The sequence below is a fragment of the Ambystoma mexicanum genome, chromosome 4q, assembly GCF_040938575.1.
Source record: "Ambystoma mexicanum isolate Mex_15411 chromosome 4q, UKY_AmexF1_1, whole genome shotgun sequence".
Taxonomy (NCBI): domain Eukaryota; kingdom Metazoa; phylum Chordata; class Amphibia; order Caudata; family Ambystomatidae; genus Ambystoma; species Ambystoma mexicanum.
The window spans coordinates 19593606-19601112 of record NC_090928.1 but is presented as its reverse complement, the minus strand read 5'-3'; the positions used below and the strand labels follow the sequence as shown (position 1 = coordinate 19601112).

General features: G+C 40.6%; 1 long non-coding RNA gene across 1 annotated transcript; it reads left to right on the top strand.

The window, feature by feature from the left end:
- Positions 1-1129: 1129 nt before the first annotated feature.
- On the top strand, positions 1130-3879 carry LOC138467414 (uncharacterized). Its single transcript, XR_011268097.1, has 4 exons — positions 1130-1548; positions 1681-1809; positions 2199-2265; positions 2379-3879. It is a non-coding gene; the product is annotated as an uncharacterized lncRNA (long non-coding RNA).
- Positions 3880-7507: the final 3628 nt, after the last annotated feature.

Sequence of the window (7507 nt, the reverse complement as noted above, 5' to 3'; positions counted from 1 at the left end):
CCTCTTTTACTGAGGTCCATCTAGTCAAATACCACACATGGAATTGCCAATGGCTCTAAATGAAGAAATACTAGCTCCTGACTACAGGAAAACAATCCACGTATCTATTAAATAAAGCTGCTGTATTATTGCCCCACAATGAAATTACATTCGATTTTAAGCATTTTGTACCGATTTCTTTTACTCTTCTAGTTCGTTGTCTTTGCAGTACCTTCACTGCTGCCATGTCTTAGATGACTGCCATCACTGCCCTCATTCTCCTCAGCTGTCCCATATACTGTGCCTTTTTAAGCCAGGAGACGGCAGCATCTTTGCCCTTACTCATCATCTCTTCCAAGCACCGTTGGTGTGACCCAGAGAACACCACAGGTCCACATCCTACTGCCCCTTTAATAGGTGAGAGTGAGATGGACAGCAAAATTAGCTGACAACCTGTGTCTCGTTGGAACTAGCTCCCAAATGTCCTGCAAAACGAATCCACAACCTGGCCAACCTTTGTCAAACTCCTTTGAATAGTCTATACTCCCTTTAAACCATTGAGTATCTATTATCGATTGAGTTGTCATCAACTACTTAGTCCATTCTTTTAAAAAGTCAAAGATGTTTAACAGAAATTAAGTATCATGCCGATTGTATTACATCTCTATTTAGGTATGGTACAGATGGTAAAAGGAGTAGGTTTTTTACTAAAATGTCCATCTCAAAATACCCTTGGTGACCTTACCATAGTCTCACTAGTATTGTTAATTTAAATGAAAAAACGGGTCATCTGGCCTTTACTGTGTTCCTTGATCCTACTAAATCATTTTTTTCTGCATACATTAATCATATATTAAAATGAACATAGACCTTGCATAATGAATGGCATAGTAGAAAAGAAGATACAGCAATAAATAAGAAAAGATTATTTGATAAAGAGCAAAGATTAATCTACCATTGTAACTCGGTTGAGACAGGACTCCATGAACTTATTGACTGGAATAGATTATGAAGGGTAGCTGGTTCAGTCCACCGTAAAGAACTCTGCTTGGGGTTTCCAAAGTGGAGGCCCTTTAGAAAATAAGAATTACCCACATTTTAAGGATGCATCTGAGTCAAGTAGGAAGTTTGCCTTGACATGTCTCTATACGAGTCACAATCCATGTGTAAAAGCACATATAATAGAAGAAGTTATGTTCACCAATTCAGAGAGTAGTACACATTTTTTTTGTTTCACATAAATAGCGAGTCCCAGTTGGCCAAAGGTGTGTTAAAAGATATACATAATCAACACAACTGTGGGATTGGGAGATGAGGAAGGGTCGTTCTGCTTCATCAACAATGCTGTAGGAAGAGCACAGCTGGTACTTGTCCCTATCCAAGATGGCTACCACGAAAACACGTACACTGCAGCTGTTTACTGTCATCAGTTTCTACGCCTCGATTACACGCATCCGCTTTTACAATCTGATGCGATGCAACGTTAAGGAGTTACGTGCTTCTGATGCAGACACGCGACAGAGAGGAGACCGGGAAGAGCTCGTAAACGCGGTGACAAAGGCGAACACAGTAAGTACGAAAGCAATACATACGAGCGCTATTGCACGTTCGTATAAACCGGCTGTACGAAGATCTGCAGTCCATCAAGGGCTTTCCACGTTTTGTAAGAGTCAGCCTTTCTTTTAATCTCTGTTTCAACAGGCACAGCCAAGTGCTTGAAAGGAAACAGCGCAGCGGCATAGAACCAATTCTGTACGCCCCAAGATGGTCATGGCGGCACCAGATTCCTACGCTCCGGCTACCATTTAAATAAAAGGACTCTTATTAAAGGTCAGACTTTCTTTCAACATTAAATTCAACCCGTGATTACAGTATAAACAACTCGTGTTTACCTTGATTAGCCATTTAGCTTAGAGAACTGCTAGCAACCGAATTTAATATGTTTAGGTCCATTTGGTACTCATGATGTGGATATATACATATTTTATAAAGAGTAGTGCTTTAAGCCTGTACAAAAGTAAGATAGTGCAATATGCAAGTTCAATGCACAATTTACAGTTTGTTGTGCAGAGTAGCAGAAAATGGGAGCTTTGCTTCCGTAACTGCTGCGATTAACATTTTGAAACAAGCCCTATAGTGTTACTGCATTCATGTAAGAATATACTCTGTTACCTCATAACCGCCACTGACTGGGTTTTGCTACCTCACTTTTTTTTCAGAGAGCAAACCTTCCGCACACGAAGATTCTACTATTACCACTGCTACTATTCATAAGTTGGCAGAGAGGTAAGCCTTCAATTTGTTAACAGTTGAGAAGGCCAACAAACTACTATATGAAGTGTTTGTTTCTAAGATATTCAACTGATTCGTCCGGTTGTCTCTCTCTCCCCTTTGCTTAGGTTGGCACTTCACAGTAAAAGAAGCCATCCTAAAAGAGCTGCCCTCTCTCCTTTGCATCAAGTCGCACTGAATGTATACGGAATTACTCCAGTAATTGACATGCCAATTGTTGTTTACAGAATATCCCCCTGATGAATTTCCCGTTAATGACCCTTTTGAAGGATAATGGGAATGAAACATGTTGGGTTAATGTGTCTGTGAGAATGGTGTCAGTTTCAATAAGGCATTAATAGCTGATATGTACCTATAACTATAGAATCAATCTTAGTACTAATATAGGAGATTCCAGATTAGACATCAAATTTGTGGTTTTACCTAAGATGCTAATGATATATATTTTTTATGTCATGTGTTTTGTTTAGTATACAATTGGATGTTTTGTTTTGTTTTGTAATGTTGATAGCAACCGCAAAGAGAAACACTTTCTTTAGTAACTGTTTTTTTGTTTATTAGTGGTTCAGGTTTCTAATTCACGAGTATATAGAACTTTATAGGTGCTATCTCAGGAACATTTTTTGTTACCTGTTGTTTATTGTTTTTTCTATTTCAGTTTCTTTGTCTCCTTTTTTTGTTCAGCACATTAGGATTTGATGTGGTTGATATGTTGTTTTTAAAAAAGGTTTTATAATATATAAAAAGAATTCTGTAATAAAACAGCGATATATATATATTTCCAATCAGAGTTGTAGGTGTAATTTGTTGCAATTGAGGAGGCTAGTTCGTAAGGTTTCCAAACAGATTAATTTGGATCCTTTTGAGAGGAGTTAGGACCCTTTTTTGTAGACAGTACGTGTTGCATCGGGCACCGTCCTAAGCCTCTGTAATTAAAAAAAAAAAAAACAGTCCTTTGTAAGTTCTATGGCATAGTAGCGACCCCATTCCAAAATGCATGCTGATCTTGTGCTTATTATTCTACTGCATTGTCTTTATTTCAATTCACTTCATCATAAGCCTGTGGTTTTAAACTAACAGTAATGATATTTATATAGCGCTTATGCCTAAGCACTTTACATAGAACGTATTTGCATACAATATCACCCAACCGAAATTGTTACTCATTTACTGACCTCAGAAGGATGAAAGGTTGAGTTGGCCTTGCCAGGATTGGAACTTGCGACCTGTAGCTCACACCCAGCTTGCAGCAACGAGCACTCAACCCACTGAGCTATCCTACTGCACTAATCTCTTCTATAAAATGAGAATCCCAAAGGAAAATGCTAAACATTTTTATTTTGAAGTCATTAATGACATTTTTTCAATAAACATTTGTGACAGCATTTAAGTGGCATTTTTTCATTGCTATGTAAAACAACTATTAGGCTTATATCCTAAAATATAATTCTTCAAAGTGTATCCAGGTTGTCTATTCTTCCCATTCCATCAATCATGCTGTATACTTTTACTAAACATGAATAAATCCCAAACTGCACCAACTCAATTCAAATTACAATACATATTATTTAAATAAATACTATTACAAATATAGTGCAAACAAACCATAAAAACATTACAAAGCAGAATGATATATACATTACAGAGCAGCGGTCGCCGCACTATAGTCAAGGTGCATGTTAAGTACCGTAGAAAATCCGAAAAAATGATTTGTTAATGATCTTTGACCCGCACAACTGTTTTGGCTGAAGTTTTGCAGCCAAAATTGTAAGCATGCCCCCATAGACCCCTCTACGCCCCCCCACAACCTCCCGCACAACCTCCTGGACTGGAAACCTTGAAGAAAATTAATTACAAAAGAAAGAAATTATTAAGATAACAAAGAAACACACTTTCGTCCTAGCTGGGTGGAATTGGACCAGGAACAAAACAACTTGGGTATGAAGCGTTGACTCAAGTTCCAGCAGTGGGTTTGGGGTTATTACATCCAGTACTTTTTTGAATATTTGATGGAGAAGGATGTGTCCCCTTCTCCCAAAAATGATAGCGCTATCTCCCATGGTGCTTTACAGCAGAGAGGTTTTTCAGAAATGAAAAAGCTGTCATTCTGGTTTCCCGATCCATTTCTGCACATCTGCATGGGAATAAACGTTGACTCTGCTATTATTGCCCTTTCCCTACTCGATTATCTGCTCATTAGCAGAGGAGACACACATATCTGAAAATAAGTATGCAGAAATGTGGAAGTGGCTGGTCAAATCAGTGTCGGGTGCAAGTAGGACCCGGTCTATATTTCCAACCTAACCCTTCCTTTTGATGAGATCTTAGCTTTAGATTTCTGAGGACCATGTTTAGGGGGCTAGTAGGCTGGGGGCCAGGAGATTTTGAACGAGATCTTCAGCCACAAAACTGATCCAGAGGTCCTGTCATCTGTGATTACCACCAGCTGGCACAATATTTTAGTGTTATTCAAATGTATGACCCTTTTAGCCCTTAAAGAGGAAGTTCTCTCAGGAATTCTGTTGAGCCAATAGAATGGGTATGTTTTTATTTAGCATAAATCGATTGATATGAATTTTCTTGCCAATGCATCTTACCTTCGATTTTCTTTTTCAATTTAACAATAAAAGAATACATCCAAGAATCATTCAAAATGTTTCTGAGCATAATGAGTGTAAGAAAACCTTGTTTACTACAAGGCATAGTCCCAATATTTAGATCGACTGTCACATTCCATCAAATCTTTCAAATTGGATTCATCAGTCTTTTAATCCCAGTACTTGAATTGTGAAGTACACGTCGAAAAGCAACACTTTGCCATCTGCACACCTTCATACCATAAAAGCTGGCATGTTGCTCCGGATAACTGGCATCGCAAATGGACAAGCTGGTGCGTCTCGCTCGTCCGAAAATATGGATATTACAGTTCTGTTACTGATGGTTATTCTCCAGTTGTGGTTAAAGAAAATGTCCACAGAAAGATTTTAGCCATGTCACACGTACATCCCAATGACGTTACTATGTAAATTTGGAAAACCAAAAAGATATTTCAGTAACCTATTTCAGAAATACGTTTTTCTGTAAAATGTACATTTACAATGTACAGTCTTTGCATATATTTTGTATCTTTATTATTTTTAGGTTACATACAGGCTATTTGTACTTGGATTAGCTGGTGCATGCACCTTCTTATGAGCATTTGCGCCTATAAAGACACCAGGCCTTGCTCTCATGAGAGTTTCCTTAGATGTTCACATTAAGATATCAGGGAGGTTTAGACTCTCCAATTTGGCACTCTGCATCACCTTATCCATTAGGGAAGATGCTTCATGGGCCCAGTATCGCAAGACTATATGTCTCCCCATTTCCCGTTTGCTCCGAGAGCGGTTTCTTAGCAACCATCACGCGACAAGGATGCGTTTTGGAGGAGTTCTGTGATCCCACGGTAAGTATTTCTATACAGGGGCGAGCTACGATCGCTGCCCTTTCTCCATGGCATGCAGATACTTGACAATATACTTTTTACTTTCCTGTAGATTCAACCACTCTTGACGTGACTCATGCCCACGATCAGCGTCCATAAGGCATTACCTCCATGTGTAGAGGCAGAGCGGCCGTACTGTAAGGAAATGCTTGGTATCATCAATGAAGACTGACACAAATGAGACACAGTTCAAAGGTGTTCATTGAATTTTAAAGGGTTGGTTAAATGCCTATCTAAACCTAAATCTAAGGGTGGGAGCAAGCTACAACCATCAAATAATAATAACCCAGTCCTAATCGAGTCTGTCAAAATAAAAGGGCCTATGCTAATAAACCTATTGCCAACCCTCACTTATAAATACAAAATGGTGTGGGACAGCAGTGTCTGCAAAAAAGGAAAAGTGTTCAAGAAACAATATGTCAGGAGAGTTAAGCAGTGGGCCTTCCTTCCCCACGCTTTCAGCACGGGACAAGGCAGCACGCTCGAGCCTCGTGCACACCGTGGCCTCCTCGGCACAAGGACACAGTTCCATGGTTCAGCTGGTCTCACATAACTCTGGCAAAGTCTTTAAGAAATAGAAAAAGGATTCTCAAAAAGAAACGTCTCTTGTCAAAACACAGGCTTCCTCCGTCTTGAAACAGAAGTTCACTTTTCTTTTCAAAACACACAGTATAGCCTTCTTTCTCAGTGACTGCTGTTACTTGTAGTTCCTTTTTGTTACTCGTACAGTTCAATATCTCAGTATCAGGTCCTTCTGTGCCAAAGTCTCTTTGCCATTCAAAGTCTCTTACTGCAGAGGGTCTGATGCAGCAAACAAAACACAAAAGTTCCTTTCTTTTGTCAAGATGCTCACGTTCATAAGTTCACGATTGGTCTCCCTCCTTCGGGCTTGGACCACGGGTCCCCCTCTTCTGGGCTCAGAACCCTTTTCTACAATGTTCACAATTCGTAACTTGGTCTCCCTCATCCGGGCTCAGACCATGGATCCCCCTCGTCCGGGCTCAGATCCCTTTTCACACAATGTTCACAATTTGGTCTCCCTGATCCGGCCTCGGAGCATGGATCCCCCTCTTCCGGGCTCAGATCCCTTTTGACACCAGAATCGAAGACTTTTGACTGTGCACAGGATTTTGCTTGAACCGTCGCAGGACTACTTCGATATACAATTCTTTACAACTCTTTTACTTTCACTTCTTCCACCTCTCAGCTGGACACCTTACAGAGACCTTCGATTGGGCACACACGCAGTACCAGACCACACTGTCTCACAGCTTTGCTCTTTTGGACTACAAGTCCCAGAATGCCTATTCAAGGTTTTGTTCCCACTTTGCCAGTTCCTGGTACTTTTGAGATTTACACAAGGTTCTTGACACAACCGGTTATTCCACCTTAGCTTACCTCGAGTCACAGGCTCTCCAACTTTTACCCTCAGTGATGAGGTGTTAGCGGGTCCCCAATGGGGATTCACTTGAGGTCAGGGTCCCAGCACCTGCCCATCAACTACCTGCGTTTCTGTAACCCACCCAGGGAGCAAGTACCGATTTAAACACTACCAGAAAAGTGTAGCTGGAGTTTTGGGTCCCTGGGTCACAGCTCCCCTGCCACACTGTATCCCCTTTGTACTCACAGGCTTCAGTGTCTTGGCAGTCTGTCCCCCTTCTGGCTTCCCATGGTTCTCCCAGCTGCTGACTTCTCCAACTGAGGAGATGTTGGGTAGGGGTGTATCGGAATGGGAGGAATACCTTGTCTCGC